At 34.0% G+C, this 15,939-nt stretch overlaps 1 pseudogene; it reads left to right on the top strand.

Annotated features, from left to right (window-relative positions):
• The first annotated feature begins 537 nt into the window (after positions 1-537).
• On the top strand, positions 538-7,029 carry LOC114731114 (uncharacterized; annotated as a pseudogene).
• Positions 7,030-15,939: the final 8,910 nt, after the last annotated feature.

Below are 15,939 nucleotides of genomic sequence, written 5' to 3'. Positions count from 1 at the left end.
AATTAAAAAATAAGTGAAACTATAAGGACCTAATAAAAAGAAAAAAAAAATAGAAGGACCTAATTAAAAACACACAAAAGTAAAAGGATCTGATAAAAAGAAAATTTTTTATAAGGACCTAATTAAAAATCAGATGAAACTATAAGGACCTGGAGATTAATTATCCCTTATTTTTTTGACTGGAAACTAACTCTTATATTGAATATGAGGGGTAGTGTCCTATAAAAATAACAACGGTGAGTAACTATTATTAATTAATATCAAATCTACCACAGCCAAGAATGGCAGGATTCATTTGATAATCATTTAATAATTCTCCCTGCTTCGCGTTAGGCTTACGTGTAATTCAAATCCACGACAAAATTACCAGATAGCGACACATAGCAGCGTGGCCAGTCAATGCCCTCCACGTGGAACTTCATACTTAACTGTTATATGGTTTCCCCTCCATGAAGGCAAGGGTCGTAACTCGTAACTTGCCCCCTTCGTCTTTCCTGAGATTCCAGGTCCCCGGTTCCGAACTCCCCCCCCCCCCCCCTGATTTCGTTGAAGCAGATTTGAATTTACGCCTTCAATTGCGACGCGAATTTTGGGATTTCGTATAACTCTTCTGTTTCTATTTCGTTGTTGGGTGATTTGATTGGAATACAAGGCAACCTGAGATTTTGTAGCGTATGATGCAACGGTTTGTTGACACCGTCCTCGCTGTCACTAAAGAGTAAGGCCATGCTTTGATCATTATGGGTTTGGAATCTTTGTGAATGTCATGGTACTTGATCGTATATCGCTTAATTGACTGTCACTCAAGACGAAGGCCATGTTACTTTTTAAGCAATGTGGTTGCGAATTAAATCATGATACTTGATTATATTTGCCTTAATTGAGAGGATGTTCGTGTTTGCTCGTTATTGTTATGTAGCTAGGCAATCGGCGTTGCGGCGAAAATGATTCGATCCCTAGAATGCTTCCCCCCCCCCCCGGGGGTCCGTGTAATTTGTCACTGCCTGTAATTTCTTGTTATTTGTCTTGAAAGCACGTGATCAATGTAGTTTGCTTTTTGAATCTGAATTCATGTAATTTTATGGGTCCTGGGGAATGGGTTGTTTACTTTCACCCTCTATTGTGTATCAGCTGTTCGTTAGATCAGCTAAATTCTTCTTCTTCTTCGCCCTCTAATTTGGAGCTTGACGTCCCCCCCCCCCCCCCACAATGACTAGGGGAATAATTATGCGCGACTTTTTTTCTATGTATAACATTTAATTCAACTCAGAAGCTTTAACTGTTAAAACCCATAATAGTTTCTATTATATACTTTAACATCTTTCAATCAAGTGGCTGGAGGATGAACATTTGCATTTGGTTTTTAGTTCAGGTCAGTGAAGACATTTACTTATGAGTCCGTGAACAATATTGTGAGGCTGATCAATGGAATTTCCGCTCTCTTGTTGACATTTCTACCTGGGAAAGCAACTATACTTGAAGGTATTCATGGTTGGGAGCTCAAGCCAGCTTTCCGTGGACCACGTTTTCCACGTTGGATGGAAAAGTAAGTTTTGCAGATTGACATTAGTAATTTCTATCATAATTTTACTTTTAAATGTATAAAGCTTGTGTGTACTTATGATAACCCCTGGATGATTTACATGATTGAAATTTTTCCTGTCAATTTTGGTTGGGTGGAGGAGTAATAGGCTATAATCAAGGAATACCAAAGTTAGTTTTTCTTTTTGGTAAAAGTCAGTGGTTTAGTTACGAGAAGCTTTCTCTTAATGGCTATTCCAATATTATATTTGTTGTTGTGGTTCCTGTTTCACTATCACATACCTCATGCGGGTTGTGTATACAGGTATTGATTCATTTTGGTGCATGTTCTGATACAGCGAGGATTCATCTCTGAATCTTCCCTTGGTTATTTGAGTTGCCGTTAAAGATTATAGTCTTTGCCTTCCCATTGTGCCTTTTGGTTTTGGTCAAGGCGCTGTCAATGATACTGGTTAATTTATAATAGAAAAAGCAGAACTGAATTTGGCAAATTCTGAAAGGAATCAAAACTAACAAAAAGAAAGCATCAGATCACCATGAATTGTGATTTAGGATCAAAATTAAATGACAGAACTACGAGAAAGAATTAGGAGAGGTGGGGGAGATAAAGAATAATGAAGTCTAGAGAGTGAAGTTAGAGTGAACTAGGAAAAAGTCCAGGGATCAATGATCTAGGAAATGAATTACTTTGATTTAAACTTTCTAGTGTATTAGATTTCTTCCGGTTTTGTACAAAAGCATAAGGTCTTACATCAGTTTTATTATTCTAGTCTAGATTCTTTACAATTCTGTATCATTTACGTTTGTATTGTTGTTCTCTTCTATATCTTTGAAAATTGCAGTTTAGAATATGAACTTATATTGTTCTTACACATGCTTATCATTCTATCCTAATGACGTGGCACCTTTAATCTTGAATGCTGCTTTTGACGTGTTTTTTCTTGCCTTTTCTTCCCCTAGTGGTGTGTCCTCTTTCAACCAGTTCATTCATGAACTTTCTGTGGATTCTGATACTGATACTTCAAGCCTGGACACCTTATCTGGAGAGGAAGATAGTTCTGGATATGAATCTGCTGGATCTCCTGTATCACAAAGTTCTAGGGCCTCTAGATCTAGTTTTACCAAGCACAGTTGGCAGCAGATGAATTGGATCCAGTATATCATGATATGGGTTTTGTTCCCCTTCAAGCTTTTTCTGGGAATTCCAATTCGTCTTTTTCAGTTAGCCTATTCTAGGTTCTCAAAAAGCCCATCTATCCCTGGAAGCCCACGTCCTACATGTTTGCATTCATCGAGGAGAGTGCGAAGCCTCAAGGACCATGTTATTCACCATGCAACTGATCGGAGACGTGGAGTCATTGAGGTTGTGTGATACTTGCAATCTATTGTGTTTTGTTGTTAGTTTGTAAATATCTCTAGATAGATTTTACATCCTTGTTATTTGTGTGTTGCTCATAAAATTCTATTGCCAATCAATTAGGATCTCCATCTATTCATAGAGATATGTATAGAAGCTATATTTGATGTCGTTCGCAAGGCCGCACACCTTCTTCTCTCTCCCTCAGAAGCCTTTGGGGCGTTAAAATGGCTGTTTTCATCTCATGAGAGTGGCATTAAGGAAGATCATGATGTTGCAGATGTTTCTGTTTCTACAGCTGTACTGGGGAAGGATGACCCGAAACCTTCAGAGAGGAATACCAGCTTTAACGAGTCTTTGAATACAGATGCCCGGACATGTCAAGATGTCATAACAGAGCTTGGGTAAAAGCTTTTTCATATCTTCATTTATCCTATTCTTTTGATTTTGAAATTTTGTCAGCCTGTTTCATAATTTCTACTCCTTCCTTTGATAGGTATCCATATGAAGCTATTCATGTGATCACTGCAGATGGATATATTCTTCTCTTGGAAAGAATACCTAGGTAAATGGACTCTAGAAGCAAATTTAACCCTCTTTGATAATTGAATTGACTTTGACCATCCAAAGTTGAAATTTAAAAGCATGCTCTCTGGGAATCTGCTGTGAATCATGACAAATATGGAGATAGAATGCATGGTGTAATTGACATATTTAATATCTCAGCTCTATTATTAGTGTTGATTATGAATTACATCTGACAAATCAAAGGGAACCATCGGGAATTAGTCTTTTTCCTGTCAGTCAGACATCTTTTTGAACGGAAGGTATGATTCATTAGAAATAGTAATAAACTAATAATACATGGGAAACTTAAAAAATTATGTGCAGAAGCAGAAAGCACTGTGGAGGCTGGAAGAAATGTTGATGTTTGAATATAGTGAATTGTTAGAGTGCATCGCTATAAACTTAAAAAGATGGAGACTGCTATAAATTGGACATGGTACATGGGGTCTAATACTTATAATCTGGTGTCGCAGGCGAGATGCACGAAAAGTGGTTTATCTTCAACATGGAGTTTTAGATTCATCCATGGGGTGAGTCATACTGTTGTCTCTTTCTTGCTTAGTTCTCATTGATTCCATGATGATTTTTGCTTATATGAGAAGTTTAAAAAGTCAGATGGTTTATTTTCATTTGAAAAACTCCTATTATTACAGTAGTTTTTTCTCTGGAGGAGTTATTATTTCTGAGCAGTGAGGATGATCATATAAATTCTGATGCCCGTTCAATGACTATATAACTGCTCATAAAGCCCCCACATAGTCAGTAAAGTAGGTTGACTAAGTTTTGCTTTATCTACTTAAGCATCTTCATGAGTCCTAATATTATTCTTATTATTATTTTGGTATACTGCATGAGTCCTATTATTAATTATTAATTGTTTAAACATAGTTAGAGATTGATATTTCCTGTTAGCTTCATTTAAAAATAGGAGTATGATTTTGGGATTTTGCTGAACGAACTTTCTCACTATTTGTGAGGTTGTACTTGTAGTGCTACCTTAATTACCATATACTACAGCAAATGAATGGTTGGATTGAAGGGGTAATATTTTAGTTAATCAAAGAAATCTATCCCAAATGGTAAACGATTAAAGGTTTAGTTGTGCGAAGAGTTGTTGGTGGTGTGGATATTTATTTTAAGGAAAATAATATGTTTTTACGTGCATTTTATCAGAATGGGAATGAGTCCCTGATAGCTGTTGGGTGGGATCGAGCTCAATAATTAGTGTCTCTGTTTGTGTTTAGAAAATAGACATAAATAAAACTAGTTAAGGAGAATTCAACATGAACAACTTCAAGTTATAAATACTTCCTTCACATTTTGAGATATAAAAAAATTCTCACAAATCTTTAATCAAACAAAATATAACCCAGGTTTCTGTTTATTTTATTTTTTTTATTTATTTATTTTTCTTGTAGATTAGTGCTATCATGTTAGGATTGATGGTGGTTGATGCGTGTGCTTTAATACCATGTCGAGAAAATAGGAGGGGCAAATAAGTTAGGGAGAAAGAGATGGTTAAAGAAGAATATGCTATTGAACTATTAAATCTCAATCATATTGCCTAAGTATAAAATCGACAGTGATGCTTCAATCTCTTTGTATTGCTAATGGTGGCCACACAAATACACTTGAACTATTCACTTGAGGGAACGTTGTGGCTGTAATTATAGCACGTGGATTCAATACTATTCAAATTCAAGCATCTGACACTATTTTCTTAGCATCTAAAAAGCATTTGAATCCAGGCTCTGCTCTATATGAACATATTTCTGTTGATTCATATCAGAGGATGTGTAGGGAGTTAAAGAATTATTGTTTGTTATACACGTGCTGTTGTTTAACTCATTTGGTTGCATCCTAAAGCTTGTGTTTCTTAAGAGGATGTCTAACCCTTATTATGATGCAAAAGTTGTTTATTTGTTTTTCTTTTGGTCCTCGGTTTTATTGAAGGGGTTTGTTTACTAGGCATGCATGTGGAGTGGTGTATATTTTGCTACTTTGTTTAGTGTTGCTTTTCATTTGTTTGTTGAGGAGGTTATTTATCCTGTCATTATACTTTCCATTGTTCTTTCAGTGATAAAAGCCGCATTGCATTGTTGTAAGCATAAAGAAAAATGGATGGAGTTGTCAATTATGTTCATTCCCAGTTGCCTGGATTTTGAGTTATAATGTGGCCATGATACTATGAACTCATTTTCAAATTCTTTTCTGTAGCTGATAAAGTATGTAAATTATATATTCTAAAAAGTCAAAATATTTTTTTTTCCAGTTGGGTATCGAACGGAGTTGTTGGATCTCCAGCTTTTGCAGCCTATGATCAAGGTTCGTTATATTTGTCAGGATACCATACTTTCACTCATGAGAAAATGCATCTGTTTCCAGAATAATTACATGTAGTTTTTTTTTTTTTTGTTTAACAGGGTATGATGTATTTCTGGGGAACCTTCGTGGTTTGGTCTCAAGGGAACATGTCAACAAGAACATCTCATCACGTCAGTAAGTGCACAAAGCAAACTATCGAACTCATTTGTGTTTTCATGTCCATATAATCTAGATTTTCATCTTATGATATTTTATGCACTATTGGCCTGTCATATAAATGATAATTTTTCCTTTATTTTTTATATGCAGGTACTGGCAGTATTCCATCAACGAGCATGGGATTGAGGATATTCCTGCCATGATAGAAAAAATCCATGAAGTAAAAACTGCAGAATTAAAGCTCAGTAAACCTGATTTTGAAGAAGAAACTAATGAGGATCACCCTTACAAGCTTTGCGCAATTTGCCATAGTTTGGGAGGAGCTGGCATGATTATGCATGTTATTACACGCAGAATCGAAGGAAAACCTCACAGGCTATCGAGATTGATTTGTTTATCACCCGCCGGTTTTCATTATGACTCAAACATAGTTTTTTCTGTTGCGGAGCATGTATTACTTCTGCTGGCTCCTATTTTATCTCCTCTTGTGCCTGCTTTCTACATACCAACCAGATTTTTCAGAATGCTTGTCAACAAGTTAGCCCGGGACCTGCATAACCTACCAGCAGTTGGAGGACTGGTTCAAACCATAATGAGTTATGGTGTTGTGGGGACAGCTCAAACTGGGTTGGCGTGTTAGGGTTACCCCACTACAACATGAATGACATGCCAGGAGTATCATTCCGAGTTGCTCTCCATCTCGCACAGATTAAGCAAGCCAGGAAATTTAGACTGTTTGATTATGGGAGTGCATCTGCTAATATGAAGGCATATGGTTCACCTGAGCCTCTGGACTTGGGTGAACACTACGGACTTATTGACATTCCTGTTGACCTGGTTGCCGGGCAGAAGGACAGAGTGATAAGACCTTCCATGGTTAGAAGGCACTATAAGTTGATGAAGGATGCTGGCGTGGATGTATCCTATAGTGAATTTGACTTCACCTTCTCCCACCATGAGGAACTCTTATCCTATGTCATGTCACGCTTGCTTCTTGTGGATCCTAATTCAAAGCATCTAGCCAATCAGAGGTCCCTGAAGTCGAGGAAGAAAGGACAAGTTAGCAACTAGTGGATGGAAGAAATGCACATTTGAGTTTTATAATTATATTATATATTATTCATACTGCTGTGTATTTGTTTATGGCAGGTATTGTATATGTATATTTAGGTATAGTGGTATTATCTATGGCAGGTTTGCATATCTATAGCAGAGATCACTGTTTATGTCGAATGTTATATATATAAATATAGATATATATATATATATTATGACACGCCCACACTACTGTTGACGATTATACAAACCTGTTTAATCATAGAGGTGCTCAGTCTGTGTGGTCATCTTTCCTTCAAATCTATATTTTTTTGACCCTTTGGTTGGAGGAAAGGTGGGCTTGAATATATAATATGTATGTATAATGTATATGTATGTATTCGGTTCCTTTGTAATATATTGTAACCCATATGTAAGAACGGCATGAGAATGAAGCTATATGATGTCGTTTGGTGTTCGCAATCGTTTACCATGTAAGTGTTTGGCTGGAACACTTGGATATTACATTATTACCTCATACTGCATAATCATTAGATTTATTTCCGTTAATAATGAATAAAGTTTAGTTATTTATTGCCTTTTTCCTTCATTTGACGGGGTTTGTTATGAATACTTTGACGTTGAATGGATATTTATTGCTGGCCAAATATTTCAAGAAGAAATTTACTGTGAAGAGTCACATTGGAGTGGCTGCAAATCTGGTTTGATACCATATTTCATATTTGAACATTATGTTCGGATACAGTTTTTCTACTACGGTTTACTTCAATTTTAGCTTCAACACTTGAGATTTATTTGTGAGAGTAAAGATCGAAGCTAGAGTACCGATTCCCTTACAAACCCACTTCAACAGTCGCTGCTTACCAGGATGTAAGAGTGCGTTTCCATTGAAACAATAAATATAGAAACTGACATTTGATTTGTTAAATGTAATTAAATTCGTCTTTATTCATCATGTGCTCGTCACTGTAATGCAATCTGGTTTGATACCATATTTCATATTTGAACATTATGTTCGGATTACAGTTTTTCTACTACGGTTTACTTCAATTTTAGCTTCAACACTTGAGATTTATTTGTGAGAGTAAAGATCGAAGCTAGAGTACCGATTCCCTTACAAACCCACTTCAACAGTCGCTGCTTACCAGGATGTAAGAGTGCGTTTCCATTGAAACAATAAATATAGAAACTGACATTTGATTTGTTAAATGTAATTAAATTCGTCTTTATTCATCATGTGCTCGTCACTGTAATGCAATCTAAACCATTTAAAATCTGATTTAAAATTTTTAATATATAATTTTTTTTCAATGGTAAATTTATTTTTAAATATATGTTAGTTATAATATTATATTGTTTTTAAATTCTATATCTATTAATCAAAATATTGATTAAAAATATATATAATTTAAATTCAATCTGAACCATTTAAAATCAATCTAAATGGTTCAAATTACAATGAGCATTCTATGCTCATCATTGTGATCAGTATGGAATGTGCTCCCGTAATTAAATATGTACTGTATTTATGATCAAATATGTGATTTCTTATTCTGAGTAACTTGTTTTGAATGAAATATAAAATTACTTCCTCTATTCTCAATATCAGAAACAAACAATCATCTCTTAATAGTACCAAGAAAGAGGAAGTTTTGTTAGTGAAATACTTTAAATACGCTGCAATTTCTTTTCCGTTCACAAAAATGCTCCTAATAAAGTCATTAAGTTGAGTCCCACCTTGATTAATTCATGCTAACTAAATGAAGGAAAAATGAAAAATGTGCATTAATTACACCTAACTTCAATTCTCTTATATTTTGAGACAAAATAAGAGCCTAAACATTCTTTTATAAATAGAAAGAGGGAGTAATGTTTACAAAGGGATTACAAATAGCTCAAAGAAAAAGATGGGGGAATCAAAGGTTCATTTTTACTGGGAAAAATTTGCTAAATAATCTGCTGCTTTTACAGTATTTCTACATAAAACTAAATTAAGAGCCTTGATAACTTTGATGTATCTATTCAACCTAATTTAGGAGGATTGGCAGAAACTTCAAGTTGGCTTTCATGCAAATTCAAACTTAGTCATATTTTCCACTTTGAGAGCTTCCATAGAAGGCCTTAAGGTATCCTTCTCCCCTGCTAATTTCACTTTGGCAAATCACAATGCACCACTTGTTCATCTTCAATGGGACCCTGCAAAAAGCAAAAGCAAAATCAGTAACTCAAGGCTCATCGCTCATATTTTTGGGAGCGGCTTTCCTCCTTTGCTTTTGCCATCTACTTACTGTCCGCTGCCTGGAACGACATTGTTTGGTTAGAAAGCGGATCTGAGTCAAATTAATCGGATGACAGCGTTTAATATGAAATCATGTTTCCTTCTTCGGCTCTTCATTCATCAGCACATCCTGTTTTAATTTCCCGTGTTCCATTCTTCTTCCACCAGCGTGGGAAAGTTGAAGGTACTGGAGTGAAGAAGGTTTCTTAGAAGACTTGAAGAATTTCAACAAGAGAGATATATGGTTCTGAATATTAAAGATTGGTAAGGAAACAAGTTTCCTCTTCTTTCGTATCTGTTTAAATTTTTTCGTAAAATGAATCAGTTTTGAGTCAATCCAAAAAGGAATTAGTTTTGAGAATGTAGGAGAAGCAAAATATAGCAATGGAAACCACCATTTTCATCTCTTTCTTGCGTGTTCTTTTCATGTGCGTGTGAGTATTTGAATTAAAAAGTCAAAAAACAAACCACCTGAATCAGCAACATACTGTGCAAATGTGGGCGTATATATTTTAATGAAAGATAGATTAAAATAATTGAATTCAAGAGAGTTTCGGGACTATGTGTATGCTTTGTTAGTTAATAGATTTGATTTTGTGGGTGTATATGTGTGTGTATATTCTGCCTCATTTAATATATTTATTTGTGTGTGTACACAATTTGTAACTATTTTATTCATTTATCATTAATTAACATTATATACTTTTCAATTTTGCAGGAGGCTTAAACCATGGCAACAAATTTGACTCCTACACTTAATGTTGAATTTGATTGATGATATAGAAGCATATTGGGAATTTTGGAGAGCATATGGTAAAAGAATGGTTTTGGTGTTTGGTGTCGAAAGCAGAGGTTTAACAAGAACCAAAAAGATAAGTTAACATATTCATCTTATCTATATGTTTGTAACAAAGAAGAGGTGAAAAAACTAGATAAACGAGAGGCGCAAATTAGGAAGCCTAGAGATGAGACAAGAACGAGTTGTGAACTAGAATGAAAATTAAGCTGTTAAATGAAAAATATAGAATAAGTAAAGTTTTTCTAGATCATAATCATGCTCTTCAACTTCCTAAAGCTGTTCACCTACCTGCATCATATCGAGGATTAACACCAGCTCAATGTTATGAATTAGAAAATGCTGAAAAAGCTGGGATTAATTAAAAAAAAAATTAGCATTCAATTTGCAAAGCCAATATGCAAGAGGTCGAGACAATTTGGGATATACAAAAGGTGATGTGAAAAATTATCTTAACTCAAAAAGGCAATGTGCCACGCAATACAGTGACGCTGGATATATATTTCATTATTTGAACAACAATTAGCAAAAAATCCTTTTTTTTTCATGCTCACCAAATAGACTTAGAGGAGAAAGTGACAAATGTGCTCTGGGTTGATGCACATGTGTGGGTTGACTATGCTTGCTTTGGAGAAGTCATTTCACTTGATATAACTTATTGCACAAATAATAATCATAAACCTCTTGTATTTTTCTCTGGATTCAATCATTACAAAAGATAGGTGATTTTCGAAGTGGCATTGTTATATGATGAGACCATTGAGACTTTCAAATGGCTCTAAGACTTTTTTGCATGCAAACAAGAATGTAAGGCCACTAACCATTTTTATTGACCAAGATGTTACTATGGCACGAACACTACAAGAAGTTATGCCAAATGTGAAACTGATATAGAGTATTATGCCCCTTGCTTGTTAAATTATCAAGTGATGTATCAAAAAGTGCAGAATCATTCTCTTTTGTCCATGAAGCTGTGTTGGAACTTAGTAAGAAAGTAACCAAGCTTCATATAAAATACTTGTTAGATGAGGATGGTGTGGGGAATTATGATGGTGGTACTGATGGTAGCAAAGTTGTTGGGCTTAAAAAGAGATATGGTAGAAAAATAAGTAGACGAATAAAGAGCAATATTGAAATTGGTCCAAAAGGATGGAAAACTAAAACCTCTAAAAAAGCTCCACAAGTTTGACTGTTACTTAAAACTTCACAACTATATTTATGATTTATTTATTTTTTATCAATTTAACTTTTTATTGATTATGTTATTAGATGTTTATTTCTTTCCAAATCTGTTAATGGGGCAGCAAAATGAATTTGAAAAATCCACCTCATCAATTCAAGTGCAACATGATCCTTCATAATTAATGAAAATGCTAAGCCAAGCTTCACAAATGTTAGACAACTCACAACCGAGTCAAATGACTTTTACTAATTTGTTGATAGTATGTCATTTAATGTTTAACAACACAATCTGCTAGTCTGTTTATATACAACTAAGTGAGACATTCTTCTTATTTGTTGATCGTAGGCATTGCTTGAATGTGACATCCTATCACTTGAAGCATTGAATTTTAGCCAAACATATAACACAGGTAACCATAAAAAATCATGATAATAGAGGAAAACAATTTAGTCACTTTTATTGAAATTTGAATTTTTTTACATAGCATTGTCTCATTTCAAGACAATTTGCAAATACAAAGTTACACTTTATTGCTAATACAGGTTCAATGATTGATGACGATCCTCCTACATGAAGTATCTATTTCAGCTTATTTTGTCCAGCTCTTTTATATAGTTTACAACTTCTTTTGGGCTACTTTCTTTTTTGGTCAAGCTAGCTCATCATTTTGTTCTTATGTGTTACTCTCTATTTTGATCAATCAAGCTCATCATTTTCTTTATTTGAGCTGGCTTTGTTTTTTGATGAAGCTTGTTCATTGTTCTTGTAACCTGTTATGCAACATCAAATTCTGTCATGCTAAAATATTTCTTTCTTATTGCAATTCAAACATCTTGATATATATCCATGCAGCAAATTAGGTATTGGTTTTGTGTGAATAGTGTGAATGCAGCCTTAAACAATGGAATGTGAAACATATTATTTTATCAGTATGTGAGCTTGCTTAAGACTTATCAACATGCCCAAATTTCTTCCTCAAAAAATATGATGAATCAATCATTTGAAAAAGAATTGTATATTTTAAACAAAACCTCATACGTGACATGCCAAAATCACATAGCTATTAATCATTAGGATCATGTTTTTTCCTTTATTATTGATGTATGCTCTCAACCTAGAAAACGCATAAAAATTCCAGAATCAATTCAAATACCAAATTCATGAAACCTTGAGCCATCACAATCTACATCAATAATAATAAAGGCTTGATCACAATATTTACCTGTTGGACTTGAGTACGTGAAGTGTCAAACTGATATTCTATACAACAAATATTCCCATTAATTGTTGGACACAAACTTGGATCTTAGAGGAAAGCAAGTCACCAAGTTGAGAAATATAAGATTCAAAATATCAAGAGAAGTTTGAATTTTTTTTTTTGAGCTGTAACAACTGATGTATCTATTATGATAATGAGAACAATAAACAATTATTTTGTACCTAAAAAATTCTCATTAGATGGGGCAAGTACGGGTGCATTTAAATAATGCAAAATCAAGGTCATGGCATGCTTAATACTGTAACGTTTACAATACGCAATTAGAATGACCATTCTCCTATCTATAAGAATAAGGGGATGCAAAAAAATTCAATACATATTAAACATTGAACCGATACATTATAATAAAGCTAATTAATTGAGCTCCTTCTACTTTAAGTCCATTAAAAGTAAAGTGTTCGATTTAAACTATCATAAATAGTAGTCCATTATACCCTCCCACAATTAGATACAAGTAGACAACAGAATAGGCCATATGGATAAAGAGAAGCAAAACAAATATAAACTTTTAATCATTTACAAACAGTAATCACTAAATTCCTGACATGTTTACCTTTGCTCCCTTTGATATAGTTTCTTTTCATGTGATTAGCACTATACAAATTATAGTGAATCTCATATTCCAAATTATTCAACTACGGAAAGAAAAAATTCCCATGAGATTATTATCTAATAGGAACACTCCTCTTTGGTTGCTGAATTGTTCCCATTGGATTTATCATCCTTGTATACAACTTGAACCTATTGTCGTCATCACAATAATATAGCTTGAAAAATAACGAGATACAAACACCCAATCTTGTATAAGAGATGAGTTGCTCATTTAAAATCAATCAATATAACATCAGAAATCAGTAGGCTTAGTCTAAAAATTGCATGATTTTATATACAAATTTTTCAAAAATACTAGGCTTATTATTTTACCTTCAGGCACTACCAATTAACTCTACAACCATTCTCCATAATCATCAAGAAGAATTTCGAACATCCCCCTGCAAAAGATAGCAAAATATATTTACATAATTATATGTATAGATTTAATATATGAAACAAAGCAATGAAATCTAATTGAAGCTCTTGAATGGGTGAGAGATCAAGATACCAAATTTGGAGTTTCTTCGCTTTGTCGATTAGTGAGATCTAGGCGAAGGATCAATGACTGAAAAAGGGGTTCGAGCTATTAAAGGACTTTGAGGATTCTGAAATTTAATCAAAAAACCTGATTCAAGCTCTTGAATTGGTGAGGGGGGAGATGTGCAGTTAAGTCGTTCGCTTTGCTCTAATCCACATGCCAATTTGGGTTGAAGGGGCTATGTTGTTGAAGAAGGGGTGGTGTTGTTGAAGAACAAACATGAGTTTCATAGACGTGTTGCTGAATAGAAGAAGAAAACACGATTTCATGTTAAATGTTGTCGTCCAATTAATTTGACTCAGATCCCGCTTTCCCACAAAACAATATCATTCCAAGCAACGGACAGTAAGTGGATGGTAAAAGTAAAGGATGAAAGTTGCTCCCCATATTTTTATATAGCTACTTGATATCCACTATTGGTCTTACTTATTCAAATTTAAGTATTGTCTAGCTCAATTAAATGTACGTTTCTCAAATGTGTGTTTTACACATAAACTTAAAACCTTGTGCTTAAATAATTATAATCCTCTTCACTAGAACTAATATCAGTTAGTGATTAAGTCTAGGACTGTTCACTGATAGGATGAGACCTAGACAAGCCTATCCTAGTCTTGTCCTAATAAATAGGGATGGGACAAGGAATCTATCTCGTGTCCAGTCCCATCTTGGCATTGTCTCAATTCCAGTCAGATGGGATAGGATCAAGATGTCCCTTTTAAAAAAAAGATGTTTTTTGCCTTGTGACTGGGGCTATTGCAATGGAATTTGATTTTTTTTCCTCTTTCTATTTTTACTTTTTTGGGCTTAGCTCTTTTGAAAGCATCTTTTTGTTTTCTTTTTTATTTCTTTAGGCTTAGCCCTCTTAAACAAAAACTTAAATAAATAATAATCAGTAACATAGTAACTCCAAAATTCATTTTCAGTATTTCAAAAATCATAAGTAACCATAAAAGCTCTAAATAAATGATAGCCATTCAACCACATATATGCTAAAAGCTACAAATATAAACATTGTGTATTACATATGGCTTAAACATTTTGTATTTTGAACATTTAATAATCATAATCTGATAAAAAAATATAAAGATATTACTACCTAGACAAGACCGAGACTGGATGGCCTCATACCATCCTCATCCCGTTTTTTATCCTATCTCGAAAAGAATTTTGGGATGGGTCCATCCCGTCCCAATATGATCGGGATGGACCCATCTCCTGTTTTTGGCCAACTATTCCCAAAACAATTTTCCAGTTTCTTCATTAATATACGTACACTTTTTTGGTCCATTTATAGGGTATTTCTAGCATATTTCATACGGATCAAAGAAAACCTTGAACTGTATTTCTCTTAAAATATAACTACTTTCTAACTTTATCCCTATTTAATATATATACCTTTCAAAAGAATAACAATCTACACTATAATATATGAAACACAAAATAGTACTCCATCCATCTCTTATTATAAGATCCAATTTTTGAACAAGTTTGTCCCTTCTTATAAGATCCTTTTTGAGTTTATCTAAAAATTTAATGTATTATTACCTATTTTACCCCTAGTTTAATACAGTTAATACATTCTCTTTCTTCAGTGATTTCATTATTACTCTCTCACATCTATCCATTTATATATAGAGGTATATTTGGAAAAAAATTGTATTTACTACATATTAATTACTTTTAACTAATTTTAATTATTTTCTTAAACCGCACAATTTAGTTACAAAGATTTTATAATAAGAAACGAAGTAGTATATTTATATTAAAAATTTAATAAAACGACTTATAAATAAGACTAAGAAAAATCTTCTCTGTCTTTTAATAAAAAGGATCAAAGGAGTACAAAGTGTGTCATATCCCTTCAAAAAGTGTTCCAAGTTCCAACAGAGCAGGATGGCTCAGAGGTAGGAGTTAAGATCAACGTCTGTTAAGTCAGATAGACCCTTGCGCGCTGGAATCAACAGATGAATAATGTATAATAAATAAAAGATTAGAGCTCCTAATGATAATAATAAGGGAAAATGAAACATTTAGTCCCTATACTTTGAGGCAGTTTTGGGACAGTTTTGGTTTTAGTCCCTAATGTTTAATATTTTTGAATCAGCTCCTTGAAGTTTCTTCCGTCGGCACCGTTACTCCCTCCACTTTCAAATATTGTTTTGAGGACTGATAGCTGGCACTAACGCTGTTAAATCTGCTGATGTGTCTAAGAGCACTTACATAACCGCCATTTTAGACTGACACATGGAAGTCTTCAAGTTGCCA

This window comes from Neltuma alba, unplaced genomic scaffold (assembly GCF_004799145.2).
Source record: "Neltuma alba isolate B1F8T4 unplaced genomic scaffold, ASM479914v2 tig00012805_pilon, whole genome shotgun sequence".
Lineage (NCBI taxonomy): Eukaryota > Viridiplantae > Streptophyta > Magnoliopsida > Fabales > Fabaceae > Neltuma > Neltuma alba.
The sequence above is the reverse complement of the archived record's forward strand: the minus strand, read 5'-3'. Positions and strand labels throughout refer to the sequence as shown.